Below are 16999 nucleotides of genomic sequence, written 5' to 3' on the forward strand. Positions count from 1 at the left end.
CCCGCTTGTGTCCTTACTCGTGCTCAAGCTAGACAACTAGCAGACATCGACCTGGCTGATTCCTTCATGGCTGAACGAAAGGTATCTATTCCGTCCCCATGTGCTAATCCCCCACTTATAAAAGACCCAGAATTACCTCAAGCTATAGATGATGTGTGTACGCGAAAGGATTTGATCGCAGCTCAGGGAGCTGACCCGACTCTTAAGGAGTGTTTTGGTTCGGCCGTAGAGAAAGCGACCTTAGCAGACCATTCAGTGGCTTACTTTATTGATCGTGGTCTGTTGATGCGGAAGTGGACACCCCCTCAGACTACTTTGGATTGGGCTATTCTATTTCAGATAGTGGTTCCGTGTTCCCATAGAAACCAGGTACTAACTTTGGCCCATGACCACCCATGTTCTGGACATTTAGGTATTAGAAAGACGCTCGCTCGTGTAGTAAGATATTTCTATTGGCCTGGTATAAATTCAGAGGTTAAGAAATACTGTCGATCTTGTCATATTTGTCAGCTGGTAGGAAAACCAAATCAGGTAATTCCCCCTGCGCCCTTGCGTCCTATCCCCGCTATCGGAGAACCCTTTGAACATGTTGTTATTGATTGTGTGGGTCCTTTGCCTAGAACTCGTTCTGGATATGAATACATTTTTACCCTTATGTGTGCCGCTACTCGTTACCCGGAAGCGATACCAATTCGAAGTTTACGTACCAGAGGTGTGGTAAAAGCTCTAATTAAATTCTGTACCACCTTCGGGTTACCTAAATACGTCCAGTCTGACCAAGGTTCAAATTTTACGTCCCTGTTATTTTCCCAGGTGTTGCAGGAATTGAATATTCGACACCGGGTCTCCAGTGCCTATCACCCGGAGTCCCAAGGTGCTCTTGAGCGGTTTCACCAGACATTTAAAACAATGTTGCGGACTTTTTGTTTAGAAGCAGGAAAGGATTGGGATGAGGGAATCCCCCTACTCCTGTTTGCCATTCGGGATACCATACAGGAATCCATCGGATTCAGCCCAGCTGAGCTCGTGTTTGGACACACCGTGCGCGGACCTTTAAAGGTCCTCCAAGAACAGTGGTTGTCCCCTGATCCATCCCCTCAGAATAGGAACGTATCGATGTTTGCTAAGTCGTTACGTGAACGCCTTAGTGCGGCTCGGGAACTGGCCAAGCGTTCGCTATGGTCGTCGCAGAAGGAAATGAAGGCTCGGTTCGATGTGAAAGCTAAAGAGCGTACTTTCCAGGAGGGAGATCGGGTGTTGGTCCTTTTACCCCTGCCTGGTTCTTCTTTACAAGCGCGTTTCTCAGGTCCTTATAAAATAAAGGAAAAGCTTAGTCCTCTAAATTACGTCATCGAAACCCCAGATCGAAAGCGAAAAACCCGATTGTGTCATGTAAACATGTTAAAATCGTATGTTGATCGCACAGTCTCTGTCCCTTCGTCCGCTCCTGTTGTGCTCCCCTCTGCCCTCGTTAATGTGCCGGTGCGAGACTACTCGCCGGAAATCGATGGTTTACATCTTGGCAGGAATTGTTTGCCCTGTGCTCGTTTGCCCAATTCGGAAGCCCTTGAAACCCTTACGGAAAGACTTGATCATTTGCCCCGCGCCGCCAAATCAGATATTCAAGCCCTAATTCGTAGATTCCCCTCACTGTTCTCCGACACCCCTTCGCAGACCCCTGTTTTGGTTCACGACATTGACGTGGGAGACCATGTCCCCATCAAACAACACCCCTATCGTGTTAGTCCTAGGAAGCGGGTGCAGCTACAGAAAGAGACGGATTACCTATTAGAAACGGGTTTCGCTATCCCTAGTTCTAGCCCGTGGAGTTCCCCTTGTTTGCTCGTTCCAAAACCTGATGGTACGTTCCGTTTTTGCACAGATTATCGAAAAGTGAATGCTGTTACCAAACCAGACGCTTTTCCCCTTCCCCGAATGGAAGACTGTGTAGACCGCATTGGTTCCGCCAAATTTGTCACAAAACTCGACCTCCTGAAAGGTTACTGGCAGGTTCCATTGACCCCTCGTGCTTCGGAAATTTCTGCTTTCGTCACCCCAGACACCTTCATGCAGTACACAGTTATGTCATTCGGATTACGAAATGCCCCGGCTACGTTCCAACGGCTTATGACTAGAGTTCTGGGAGATGTGCAAAATTGTGAAGCATACTTAGATGACGTAGTCGTGTACTCTGATTCGTGGGAGCATCATTTGGCAACGTTGGGACAAGTGTTTATTAGGCTCAGGGATGCTTCCTTAGTATTAAACCTGGAGAAATGTGAGTTCGGTCAGGGCACGGTTACGTACCTTGGTAAGCTAGTGGGACGCAGATCAGTGAAGCCTGTCGACGCCAAGGTCCAGGCTATAACATCTTTCCCTATTCCCAGAACTAGAAAGGACCTTCGCCGCTTCCTAGGCATGGCAGGCTACTATCGTTGCTTTTGCCGAAATTTCTCCGATGTTGTGTTGCCCCTCACTAACTTACTTCGTAAGGACGCCCAAATGATTTGGTCTGCTGAGTGTCAGTCAGCTTTTGACGCGGTAAAATCATTACTCTCCAGTTCCCCTGTATTAGCTACCCCTGACTTCGGTAAACCTTTCAAATTAGAAGTTGATGCCAGTGGTACCGGTGCCGGCGCCGTCCTTCTCCAGGAGGATGATGCAGGTCTGGACCATCCTGTCTGCTATTGGTCGAAGAAATTTGTTAAACACCAATTGGCATATAGCACCATTGAGAAGGAAGCCCTTGCGTTGTTACTTGCCCTACAGCAGTTCGAAGTATACGTAGGTGACAGTGTTCAGCCAGTGGTCGTGTTCACAGACCACAACCCCCTGCTGTTTCTGAATAGGATGCGAAACAACAACCAACGTCTCATGCGCTGGTCTTTAATTATACAGGCTTTCAATTTGCAGATTCTCCACAAAAAAGGAGCCAGCAACCTGGTGGCGGATGCCCTCTCACGCTCCTGATGAATTTGTAATGTGAATATTTGATGTGTGTTGTGATGGAAATTATGAACCCTACGAGGTTCACACTTATGGGGGGGGGTGTTACGTGCCGCTGTTTTTACTCCGCCTCCACATCCGAACTCCGCCCACGACCACGACCTGGCCTGGCTCCACCCCTACCTCCGGACCCCGCCTTCGTTTCCGGCCCAGCCCGACCTCGTCACGTCCGTCCGGAGAGGGATAAAAGCCGGACAGAGAGACACTTCGAGAGCTTAGCTCATTGCTTGATTATTTGTTGGATTGCTTTATTTGGTTTGATTATTTGTGTATGACTTTTGATTTCCTTGACTACCGATTCTTTGCCTTACCCCTTTCTGTACTTTCGCCCGGTCTGCTTGATTTTCTGGTTATCGATCTTTTGCTTGCTTTTGGTTTACGTCTTCGCGCGCCCCTCTAACTTTGACGCTTTACTGTGTGTATGTTTTGTGTGATTGTTTGGTGCTTAGGGAGTGATTGCCGGTTTTGTTTGGAAGTTTTTGTGACTGTTTTTGGATAGGGAGTTAGGAGTATCACTTGTTGTTTGGTTTTACACTTAGTTAAGCTAGAATTGGGTTGTGTTGGACAAGTGGGTTTTTGTTTCTTATTTTGGCGATAATCACTCCTGAGTCTTTCTGCACTAAACCATTTGTTCTGTGTCTGTCTTGCGTGAATAAAATATAAAAAAAACTATAAAAATATCCCCTTTGTCCACGTGTGTTCCCTTGTACACCACACTCTGTGTTCCCCTCGTTCCCCTTTCCCCATTCCCTTCCTCTGTTACACCCTAACCCCTAGACGGGGTCGTAACACCATCCATTTAGTAAGACGAAATTAATAAAACATTTAAACTGACGAATCATCAAATGCTTAATGACTTCTGAACATCAACTACATCTGAAAACTCTAAAAGCAACAAGCTTTTTTCACTTAAAAGAAATGACTATTTCTGAGCAATCTTTTGCTGCTCAAATAGCTTTCAGATTTCGAAAAGAACACAAATAACAATTGAAATAAACTAGACTAAAAGAAATGAAAATAAAACAGCTTATTGGAAATGTACCACCAATCATGTTCAAATGATGTCCATTGTAAAACAGTTACTAGATAAAATACTGTCAAACTCGGCACGAAACTCTGGATAAGAGCTGTACAGTATGTGTAAGACAGTTCAAGGATAGATCCACAAGTGTGAGCCACAGGTCTTCTACTAAGCCCTGACTCAGCATTGAAACATACAGTAATTTTTTCAACGCACATGACAGAAGAGCCCGTACAAAATCACAGAAATTGTTCTGCCTTCCTCTGGTCAGCGTTCCGAACATAACGCTGAAGATAGTTGAAAGTCGCCTGCTCTTGTGGAGTACAAATTTCTTGTGTTGTCTCAAGTATCTGTGAAACTTTTTTGCCAGTAGCCCTTTTCATTTCATACAAAGATAGCACACTTCCTTTGTCTGCCAGGTTCAGCTGTACACATCCCATGGCTTTGGAGAAGCAGTCTACTATGTATTTAGGCTCTTGCAATATGGCCTTATGAGCCATTGTTTGTATGGCAGATTCCAGGTTATCTTTTGTGGGCAGGCAATGCGAGCCCATCCTTGTGAAAAGGTCTAGTATGTCCTCCTTGTCGTCTTCCTCCAGTTTGCCTTGAAGATCCCCCTTTCTACAACAACTCGTTCATTTGTGGAGAGGTAGCCAAGGAAGGAGGACATCAAAACATGCTCATCCACTGAATCAACTCCATGAATAGAGGCTAAGATGATAGATTTTGAAAGCCTCACTGGGAGCACACCATGGTCTAGAAAACCTTTGGCCCAGATTCTCCCAACTGCCTGCCATTCATTCTCTGAGAAGTCTGGCCTCAGTCTTGGAACATGTTCCTCTTCACCTTCACACAGTTCCCAGAATGCAGTGTACATGTCTCTGGATACCCCAGAATCGTCAATGGCCTTTTCGTTAAGAAATTCCATTTTTAAAGTACATTCCATTAGGTTTGGGTCTAAAAAAGCAGTTATAATGTCTTTTACAATGGTAATTCTGTGAACTAATATGTAACGTTGTGGAAGTAAAATTGGACATTAGTAGGCCCGGGAGGGGAGGCATATTGGGTCTGTTATGTCTTAGGCCTTAGGCCAGAAGAAATTGTTTTGAATACTGTGTGACCTCGCTTTGTGATAGCTGCCTGCAGGTGGCTCCGCAGAAGCTCGGACCTTGGAGGGTGGAGCAAAGGGGGGGAGAAACCACTTGCAGGAAGAGACTCGAAGCCACCCCAACTGGTGCACAAAGAGTTATAGCTTCATAGAATAGTAGTAGTAGTCAATATATAATATGTTATGCAATTGATCGCATCATGTTAATCATACTTATGTTAATCATACTAATCATATGTTAACCATGTATTTTTAGTGATTTAGGGACAATATGTCAATGTGGTAATCATTAATCAATGGAACACCCAAACATTAACACTGATTCAATGTCATATAATTAATATCTATATACATATCTCAAGGAGAGTCTAGAAGCCGAGGCCGACTCCAGTAAATTGTGTAAAATGGGCGAACTTTACCTTGCTACCAAGGTGAACCAATGGAGCAGGAGAATTGTGTTTGTTATACGTTTCAGCTTAGTTTGTTGATGTTTCATGACCAATCAGGACTTAGAAGTCCTGGGAGTTATGTTTTATCTACTGGTTGCTCTGTGTGCCGGGTGTGACTTGGTACCAAGTGCCGGAGTGTGATGGGAGCGCTTTGCTGAACTTGCTGGAATAAAAGAGAATTTCTTTACTCACCAAACTAAGAGGTCCAGACTTTTATTCTAAGTCCTTGATTTATAATTTTTCTACCACAGTTTGGCGCCCAACGTGGGGCAGCTGCGTTCTCTGCTTGTTCCAGATGGAGGGATCCTGCAAGAGAAGCGGGTACGGCCATAGCTTAGAGCCGGACGGGACCAGATCCTGAAGAGATTGAGGATTGGCCCAGTCCCTCATCAAGGAACAACGGAGACCACGCTGTCCCAGACCTGAACATTCCTGTGACTGATTTGGCCGGATCTGTTTTGGTGAGATAAAGGCTTCTCTGTTTATTCATTCTTGCTGCTGCTTTGCTTGTTGCTGAAGGTTATGTGTTTGGTAGTGTTTGAGTGTGTTATGTGAAAGTCCGCCGTGACTGAGGGGATCCAAGCACGGGGAAGCGCTGACCACGGTTAGGAAGGCCGGTGGGAGAGCGCTCATCCACCTGTAGTAGGGAAAGGATGCTGTCCAAGTTGAGACCTGAGTGACCTATTACGTGGAAGAGGTGGATGCACGAGACCTTGGGAAAGTCCGTGATTTTGGTGGCGCCACTGTATATTGTGCGACGGGGCACAAGGAAGGCGGCAGGGAAGCCGTCACCCACAGGGGGTCCAGACACGACGGTGATAAGGCTTGGTGCAGCAGGGGCTGAGGGCAGGGTGGTGTGTGCTCTGCGTGGTGCGGCATTGTGTGGTGAAGGCTGGACAGTGAATGTATTGCATGCGGTAGCACAGCACTGCGTAACAGGCCAAGGACGGGTAAGATTCCTGTGTGAGGACAGGAACAACCTAAGACAGGCGCTGTCGTAGACCCCTGGCACTTGGCTGAGGCACTGTTCGGGGTTTGGCCCACTCTCGGTCCCACGGGAGTATAAAGGTGTATGTTGATAGGGTGTTTGGGTTTTGGAGAATGCGTACATGGTAAAGGGTGTGGGGTCTCCCAGGTGCAGTATCCTCAGTGGGATAAACAATACATGGAGTTGATTTTGCTCCACACTGTCGCATGCAGATGCTAACATTTAATGGAATGGTGGAATAGCCCTGTGGACTAATATAGCAAAAAGTGTCTGGGGAATCATGTGTTGGACCTAAGATATACTGGGATAGGCTTGTTAATTTGCTTTTGGGACACTAAATGTTTGGAATAACACTTATTTCTGTTATGATTCTTTCGTCACCCAGTAACAAGGTGTCTTGTTTAGTTTAGTGACCACCCAACAGCTGCATGCTTTGTACAGACAGCAACTGCCTTGAGAAGGGGAGTTTGTAGGATATCAGGGTCAGAACAGATATTTCATAGGTCTTGTGTTCAACGCCATTTGTTAAAGGGTAGATATGGGGAGTGCGTCAAGTAAACATTCACACCCTCCTGAAAGGGACTCAGAGATTGAGGGAGAGATAATGAGGAAATGTAATAAAGGGGTTAAGGGGAAACAGTCCCCAAGGCAGATAATGGAACAGGTTACTGACCTGAGACTAAAGAAGGCTTGTAGAAATTGGAACCGTCAGACTGGGGGTAGATGGCCAAAGGAGGGCACTCTAAACATATGGGAAATAGAATGTTGTGAAACATTGCTGGAAAGGAGAGGACATGGTTGTTGTAACAGGGGAATGTACAGGCCAGAATATTATTTTCGGTGGAAGTCTGTGGCCTTGTTGAGAGCTAGGAAACCTAGGGAACAGTTAAGTGATAAGGAAAGCCATGTAATGGTTAGCAGAGAGTAAAGGGGGGCCGATCCGACTGCTGCTGTTTCTCCGCCTGTGGCTGCTGCTGATGCTGAGAGGAGAAGAAAGCCTAACTCTGATCTCCTGTATCCGGTCTTGCCTGAAGTGTCTCCTCTTCCACCGCCGCCTCCTGCACCTCACCCTCCTCCCCAGGTCCCACCTCCTCCAGGAAGAGCAGAGCCCTCTGCACCTGCTGCAGAAGGGGGTCCGAGGCCCTCTGTAAAGCAGGAAGAATCTTCCTATGATGAGGAGGATGAGGAGGAAGTATCCAAAGGCCGGGATAGTAAAGGTCGTTCACGCCGTCTGCAGCGTAAAGGGAAGAAAGAAGGAAAGCACCAATTTCCTCTGGTGGAGGTCCCGAACCCCCGACTCGAAGGTGGGCCTATCATGGTGGTGCAACGGAACTGGAAGCCTGATGAAATCAAGGATGTGGCAGAGGCTCTGCCCAACCCACGGAAGAGTGGGGGGATTCAGTTCTACGCAGCCGTGAAGGACATGGATGGATTGTACCAGCCCAGCACTTGGGAGCTGAGCCAGATGTTAAAGATGAAGTTGGGGCCGGCATGGGCTGCTCTGGGAGTATCCTGGGACACTGGGATCCAGAGATTGGACAATGCTAGGTGGGCCCAGCAGATGAACTCTCTGGAGAATGCTCTTAAGTCCCGTTTTCCCACAACGGTTGACTGGTCCCGTTTGCATGCAGCTCGGCAAGGCGACAAAGAAGATGTGTATTACTGGGAGCTCCGCTTGCAGAGCCTGATGGAACAGTACTCAGGCGCAGGAGTAGAACAGCAGGGACAAATGATGGCTGCCTTCTATGTGGAAGGACTGCAGCCCGAGATCTGAGAGCTCCTGAAGCAAGTTTGCCCTGACTGGAGGGAGAGAAACATGGCTGGTGTGCGAGCTTTCGCCCAGAACATCGAGCGGAATCTGAAAGACACAGAGAAAAGGAAAAGTATCCAGGAAGAGAAGGGAAAAGGGAGAAGGAACATGAAATGCTCATTCAGGCGGTGGCTAACTTGGCTACAGGGAAACCCCAAGGCCTCAGGTTGCACAGGAGAATCAAGCAGGAGGAGGGGGAGAAGTGAGACCAGGGCCTGTGATGTGTTATGTCTGCAAACAGCAAGGACATCTCGCCAGCCAGTGCCCCACTCTGGGTGCACAAGGCCCCGCATGGCCTACTCCTCCTGCCCCAAAGGAGATTGCGGGGACGGGTGGTCAAGAGGGTCAGTTCATCGCCTTAACCCGACACCTAACAGATGACCCATTGCTTAAATTGCGGGTGGAGGGAAGGGAAATCCCTTTCCTCGTGGATACGGGAGCTACAAGGTCAACAATCAGAGAGGTGGAAGTATCGGGAGTCCCCACCACTGGCAGAACTGTAAAAATAATCGGTGCCTCGGGAATCCCCGGATTCCTAGAAGAAACAGAACCTTTATTAGTAGAACGGAGCCCAGGGTCCATTGTGTGTCAGCACCAGTTCCTAGTTTCCCCCCATTGTCCTGTCAACCTGCTGGGGAGGGACTTAATGGGGAAGCTGGGGATGAAGGTGGAACTGGGGGAGGACGGTTTCACAGTGACCTCAGAGGCTTTGGGACTGTTTTGCTTATCAGAGAAAGCTAACTTTGCTGCTTGGTGGCTAGTAGATGACACAATCATGAGAGACTGTATCCCTGAAGGACAAGATCAGCCTGACAGATTGCATTGCACTGCTCAGTTCTTTGGAAAAGGAGGGGCTGAGTGGACGAGGGATTTTGAGGCTGCAGGAGAGCTGAGAGAGACTGTTGTGCTTGATTATCTCTATGTGGCAGTAGACAAGTCTGCTGCGTCTGTCCGTTTGTCAGCTGGCCAGGAACAGTGGTATGTGGGAGGTTCGGTCCCCCATGTATCATATGGGAAAAAGGGGTCGCTAGAATGGAAGGATTTAGGACCCTGGGTCGCTGAGTGTGAGAAAAGGACTGAGTGGGTACGTGTGGAGGAAGGTAGGTGGATGAGTGGAGATGGTCAGGTGCAAAGGTATAAAATAGACCAGTGCGTAGAGGTACAGAGAAAGGGGGACGCAATAGAAGATAAGGGGAAAGGTATTGATCCTCTGCCAGACTGGTTAGGGGAGGTACCAGATTGCTTGTGGGCAAAAGGGAAAAATGATTTTGGCCGAGTGGTGTCAGCTGAGCCTTTGGTGGTCCACCCCAAGTCTGACTTTCGGCCTCACAATGCCCAGTATCCCTTATCTAGAGAAGCAGAGGAAGGAGTGAGAGAAGTACATGCAGATCTGGTGAAAAGGGGGGCTATTAAGGAAATAGCCTATTCTCCAGTTAATTCTCCTATCTTACCTGTGAAAAAGGCAAATGGTACTTGGAGATTTGTACAGGATTTGAGGGGTGTCAATGCAGCCATACACCCCAGAGCTCCTATTGTACCCAATCCAATCACGATTCTGGCTTCCATACCAGCGGAGGCTAAATGGTTCTCTGTCATTGACTTGGCTAATGCTTTCTTTTCTATCCCAGTAGATCCAGATTCCCAGTACTGGTTCGCCTTCACCTTTCAGAGGAAGAGGTGGACTTGGACAGTGATGCCCCAGGGCTACACAGAGTCACCTAGCGTGTATGGACAGGAGCTGGCAAAAAATTTGGAGGGGTTTACTGCGCCGGGGGGTAGCACACTGGTACAGTATGTGGATGATTTGTTGCTTTTCTCTCACACTCGGGAGTCCTGTAAACAGGACACCATAGCTATGTTAGACTTCCTGGCGAAAAATGGGCACAAAGCCTCAAAAGAAAAGCTGCAGCTGGTGTCACAAAATACCTTGGACATGTGTTGACAAGTGAGGGAAGGTCATTAGGACCAGACCGAGTGGCATCCATACAGGAGATGCCCAAACCAAAGACTAAACAGCAATTTCTTTCAGTCTTAGGCATGATTGGCTATTGCAGGCCTTGGATTCAGGACTATGCACAGAGGTCACAGCCCTTGGTTGATTTGACAATTGGGCTAGGACTGACAGACAGACTGACGTGGATGACTGAAGCTGAAGACGCCCTAATTGACTTAAAGCAGGCGTTAACCCCTTGGGACCGGCGATCCCGCCGGCGGGATCTGACAGAAATTTCGCAAAACCGTTTAAATAACTCCGCGAGTTTTTGTCATATACACATTTTAAAAATACTCTCAGAAACCTTGGACGGTCTACTTTTCAAATATATATAGGTAGAAACTAAATATATTTTTACAGCTTCGTGATACGAATTGAAAGAACAAGAGTGACTGACTTAAGCGTCTGCGTCTCGAAGCGGCTCTGATCGCCCACCCACTTGCAAATCGCGCTATTCGCATGATAATAACATGATAATCCGACAGTTAGTATTGGGTAAAGAAATATGTGAATACGCCCATTGTGACCGAAATAAACAAGAGCACATGTCTGGGTAGTGTTTACACTGATCGGCTACAATATAGCACACGGATACGTCTCTGCCGCTGAAGCTTTGCGCCAGTGTTGCCACTTTCAGCAGCGAAGCTCATACCTATGTTCATAGCTCAGTGGGCTAAGCCTGTGTGCCTGCAATCACGTGGTCGCCGATTCAAACGCAGCGTATTTAGAACGTGAATAGCGATCTTCCGCTGAGAGCGGTCCTACACGCTCCCGACGCAAGTAAAACAAAGAAAGATGACACGATTTGCTTTTTTGCGTATTTAACCTAATTTTAAAAACGTTAATACTTCTGACAATGGAAGTTTTGAAAAGAAGACAGATAACGGATTTAGTCAGTGTTTTTTTCATGATTCTACATAATGATTTCAGCGAGATATAAACTGAAATACACGAGAAAGATACGCGGTCGATGATGCCCTCGTCCCCAGAGCGTCAATAATAGTCACTGCATCATATTTATCGCTTTCTATATTTATATAGTCACAGTTTTTCATTTTTCATTCCATCTATCAATAAACTGTGAAAGGGATTTTATTGTTGCTACTTTTCTTGCGTTTCAAACTGCCTTTCCAAAGTGATGGGTGTGGGGTGCAGTGACATTCCAGACTGATGGGCCATTGACAGTATGCAAACTACTACAGGTGTGAGGACACCTATCTCATCAATATTCATTGTGAAGACCACTGACTTTGAGAAAAAGAGTGTCACTCCAAAGTTCTAACACTTTAGTAATCAAACTACATAAAATTTCAGAATGTCACTTTCACCTATGTGTAGCCAACCCCTGTGTCTATAAGCTTCAGAGCTCAAAAGTCTTACCTAGAAATGTCTATAATGTGATTTTTTACAATTTCTCAGCATGTCTGAAAATAGGTTTTTGAAAAGTATATGTTTAAAGTTGATTTTAACAAAAAATAGAATAATAACATTCTAAGAGGTCTCAGATTATTGGTGCTGAGTTTGTGCTGAATAAAAGCAAATGTATCACTTTGGGATAAATGTTTTTTAGATAGGTGAAATATTTTAAAATGTCAAGGCATGTCAGACTACCTCGAAAGTGGAAAAAAGGCCTCAGGCCCCAGGGGGTTAATGTCAGCCCCAGCTTTGGGGGTGCCTGACTATCAAAAGCCATTTGTGCAATATGTGGACGAAAAAAAAGGGTTCATGACTTCAGTCTTGACGCAGTATCACAGGGGGAGGTGCAAACCGGTTGCATACCACTCAAAGCGTTTGGACTCGGTGGCTCGAGCATTACCACCTTGCCTTCGAGCGGTGGCTGCAGCAGCTGAGGCAGTGATGGCGAGTGAGATCTAGTGCAGCTGCATCCACTGAAACTTCGAGTTCCCCATGCGGTGCATGCGATCCTGACACAGGCCAGGACATCTCATTTGACGCCTGCGCGATCAGTGCATTATCAGAATGTTTTGCTAACGCTGGCAAATGTGACTGTGGAAAGGTGCTCTGCTTTGAATCTAGCGACCCTCCTTCCCACGGGGGTGGACGGGGAACCACATGATTGTTTGCAGGTCATCGACTGTGTGTGCAGACCTAGGCCGGATCTGACTGACATCCCACTGGAAGGAGGCAACATCCTGTTTGTTGATGGGAGTTCTTTGTGGCTGGAGGATGGATCACCAGCGACTTCCTATGCTGTGGTGCGAGATGGATCACTTGTGGATGGGGGGCAGCTGCCTAGACATTGGTCCGCACAGGCGGCTGAGCTGTTTGCACTGCAACAGCCTGCAAACTGGCTGAAAAACAGAAAGTCACTATCTACACAGACTCAAGATACGCCTTTGGGGTGTGTCACGATCATGGTGCATTGTGGAAGCAGAGAGGTTTTCGCACCAGCACTGGAAAACCCATTCAGCATCATTAATTAGTGGAGCAATTGTTGGACGCTCTCATGCTGGCAGGTGGCAATAGTGAAGTGCCTGGCCCACACAAAGCGGACTGATGAAATCAGTCAGGGGAATGATCTCGCAGACCAGTGGGCTAAAAGTTTAGCTAAAGACTCCACTGGGTTTGGGAATAATGTTTTGCTAGCAATGGATGTTGATAAACTATGCGTTGATAATGACCTTGTTTTGATTCAAACAGGTGCTACAGAGGGTGAGCTCCGCGGATGGAAACGGAGCGGTGCACGGTGTGATGGGAAAGGCGTGTGGCGACATTCTGGGACTAACCGACCTTATCTTCCTAGATCTGCATACCCAGGAATGGCCAAAGCCGTTCATGGCCTGGATCATGCGTCTCGTGATGGGATGGTGGCAGCTGTGACTCGGGTGTGGCATGCCCCTGGGTTTGCCGCAGCCGCTGCGCAATTCTGCGGGAGGTGTATGGTGTGCATGAAATTCAATGTGGGGAAGGGCATTCCAACCGACCCGGCAGTGACCCCGAGTCCCCAAAGCCCGTTTGATCACCTGCAGATGGATTTCATTGAGCTAACGCCATGCAGAGGATACAAGTATTGTTTGGTGATTGTAGATCTGTTTTCTAGGTGGGTGGAGGCATTCCCTTGCCGTCGCCCTGATGCTCTGAGTGTGGCTAAATGTCTGCTAAAAGAGGTGATTCCGCGGTGGGGCATCCCATCTAAAATCACCACAGACAATGGTCCTGCATTTGTTGCAGAGACCCTGGCTAAATTGTCCCATTGGATGCAAGTTGATTTGAAACATTATTGCGCCTATCACCCCTCGAGTGGGGGGATGGTGGAGAGGGCGAATCAAACAAGTGAAAGTGGAGGGAATCGACGCCTGGTACCATCGGGTCCACTGCAGATGCATGTCCGACCCTGGTGGTTCTTTCAAGACTGGCCCCTGAGAGGGTCACAACTGCGTTGCCTTTTTATGATAACAATTTTTATTGTGACTGTTATATTTGGGATTGATGCTATAATGTTTTGGAGAACCGCTTTTCCCAGCTGTGTCACCCACTCTTCTCCGACAGTGCCAGACCCACGGGTTCTGGCTCGGGGTAAAAGGGGGGTGATGGATGCCAATGCTGTGGAGCTTTTGTCCCGAGCGGTGACTGCTGAACTGAATGTTTCTGACTGTTGGATCTGTCATTATATGCCCCACACTGCTGCGGCGTGGCCTTTTTTCGGGGTTCCATACACCTATCATGATATGGCAGTCCTAAATCAGACATGCTCTGGCCTTATATCTGTTATGGCTGGGCTGCTGACCCGCGAGCTAGGGTCGTTGTCCTCGACCAAACAGATGGTTACGGTAGAGGAGGAAGTTAGGCTGAGCGATAGACTAACCCTGGAGAAAGTGAAGCAAGAGCAGGATAGAGCCTCTCCAGAGGAGAAAACTATGTGGCTCGGAAAAGGGGGATGCAAAGAGGGGGGGCTGTGGCAGAATAAGGAAGGAAAACCAGCTCTTCCTCCTGGCATTCGTCAGACGATTTTTGCAGAGGCTCACGGGGTTGGTCATGTGGGGGTGAAACAGATGTTAGAAAATTTGACTGTGTGGTGGCCCGTACGGGGAGCCGGCGGGTGCCTCGGGAGGTCATTACAACTATTGAGGAAGACCTTGTCCTGGGTCAGTTCTGAGAACGGCCCTGGCCTGGACTCTCACTAGGGTGGGTGACGCCCGAAGGTTATTTTGCCGGCCCTGGCCGAGTCAGATCGGTAGTGCGACCGATAAGCTGGCGCCCACCTGGGTTCCCTCAGTTGTGCGTACAGAACACCCCCTTCCAAGTTGGCATTGCCGGGGATCGTGGGAGGCTTCGGCTGGGGGGCGGGGATTGAGCTCGCGGGGCGCGCCCTGCGCGGGGGGAGGCACGGCAGCGGCTACGTGTGAATGAAGGCTCAGTGTGTGTGAAATTGTTGTTTCATGTATTGGTGGTGTTTAATGGTAGGACATTCCAGGACAATAAAAAGGTGTAATAAGTGTGGTTGGGTGAATCCACACCCAGAGGCAAAAGCGCTGTTAGGAGAAAAACCCTATAAAAATTATATAAAAAACAATAAATAAGTAAATAAAATTATAAATAAATAAAGGAGAGATTAAAAATAGGGGATAATATACTAAAAATATTAACACTAATAACAATAACAAAACTAACATTAACATACTTGGCCCTAGTAGAATGAATCACGAGTTTGATCGAGAGTTAGATGATGGAGGATGGGCACCTCCTCAAACTAAAGCGTGGAAGCCCCTACTACGGCAGATTCAGGTGGTGAAGGGCGCAGTGATAGGGGCATGTAGGGAAAAAGATGAGGAGAAGGAGGTGACGGATGCATGGCACCGCATGTGTGAGGCCGTTCGGAGTGCTGGAAGTCGACTGGAGGACAAGTCCTCTCTAGGAGTAATATTGTGCAAAAAAGAGAGAGAGCAGGCTAGTCTGAGGGATGAAGCAGTGCGTAAGAGAGCGACTGCCACTCTGATTAAAAAGGGGAAATTGAAGACCGAGGTAGAAAAATATGAGAGGGAAAGGAGAGAGTGGTCGAGGTTGGCTCTATTTTGGCAAGGGACAGATCACCTCCACAGAGATAAGTCACCCTCTCCTGCGGGACGCACCCAGATCTGTGGTGAGGGTCCTCCTCCGGCGTATGTGGGCCAGGGGGTGCTCCCAACAGCGCCCCCAGCCCACATGTGCCCAATGATTAATGACTAAGTCACAGAGGTTTTTGAATGACACTTTTGAGCTGCTTTTGATCCAAGAGCCCGAGAATCAATTTTATTTCTCACTCTTTCTAACAGAGCTTCTTTATTAGGGTTAGACTGTGCTTGATGGCAGTAAGACAGAACTGCCACTCTGTCACCATAACATCGAAGGTACTTCGTCATTTGCTCATCCTTCATGATGGTCAATACAGATTTGTCAATCTGCAAAGATAAGAGAGGAAAACCAATTCCTTTAATTACTTACTAAAACAGTAACCATGGTGCACTGAACACCTTGTGTTATGCAAACATTGCAATTACGGTAGCAGAGAAGACAATTCTTGGATTTCTTTTGATTCACATTTTTAAAATTTCTAAAATGCTTTAAAGCATTGCAACATTTCAGTTGAAGGATGATAATCCACTTTTTATACAGTCATTGACAAAAGTCTTGTCACATAAGGACATAGTAACTTAAAAAGGCATATAACTTTATTTCTAATCAATCAATTGTTACAATGAATGGATCAATTTAATGCCAAGGGCGTTCACATTAATAACTGGGTGCAAAATGAAACAGTCAAAAAGTGTCCTGATGTTCACAGCTTGTTAATGTCCATAACACCTGTTTTTGCAAGGACAAAAGTCTTGTCATGTCTTTTAATGATTCAAACAATCACAGATTAGAGGTTCACCTGTGACAAATATTGTAATTAACATAATCCCAGGTGTGTATAAAAAGATCCCCAGCAAACCAGACCTTCACTTAAAGTGCAACCTGACTTCTGACAACATGCCAAAGATTCAGCCACAGACCAAGTCTGCTGCTGAGGTGGCAGATGTCATTAATGTATCCAAACATCAAGTGGAGAGGATTAAAAAAAGATATGAAGAAACTGGTGATGTTCATGACAAGCCCAGGTCAGGCAGACCCCGTAAGACAACTCTTTGAGAGGACCATTTGTTGCTTCGAAAGTCCAGGGCCAACCCTTTTTCGACTGCAGCAGAGCTACATCAGAACTGATCACCAGAAACCGCTGTGTCTACAAGAACAGTTTCTCGAATTCTCGCACGCAGTGGTCTCCATGGCCAAATTAGTGCTCAGAAACCAGCATTAACAAGAACACAACAAAAAAAGCATGTTGAATTTGCCAAGGCCCACAGCTTGCAGCAAGGATGGACAGAGGCAAAGTGGCAGAAGGTTGATTTTTCTGACGAATCATCCATTGAACTACATACCAAATGCCGCAAATACTGCAGGAGACCTGTTGGAACCCGCATGAACTCAAAATTCACCCAGAAAACAGTCAAGTTTGGTGGAGGAAAAATCATGTTTTGGGGTTACATCCATGGGGGTGTTCGAGAGATCTGCAGAGTAGATGGAAACATCAACAGCCTGAAGTATCAAGATATTCTTGCTGCCCATTACATTCCAAACCATAAGAGA

Source organism: Paramormyrops kingsleyae, chromosome 16, assembly GCF_048594095.1.
Source record: "Paramormyrops kingsleyae isolate MSU_618 chromosome 16, PKINGS_0.4, whole genome shotgun sequence".
In the NCBI taxonomy this organism is placed as follows: domain Eukaryota; kingdom Metazoa; phylum Chordata; class Actinopteri; order Osteoglossiformes; family Mormyridae; genus Paramormyrops; species Paramormyrops kingsleyae.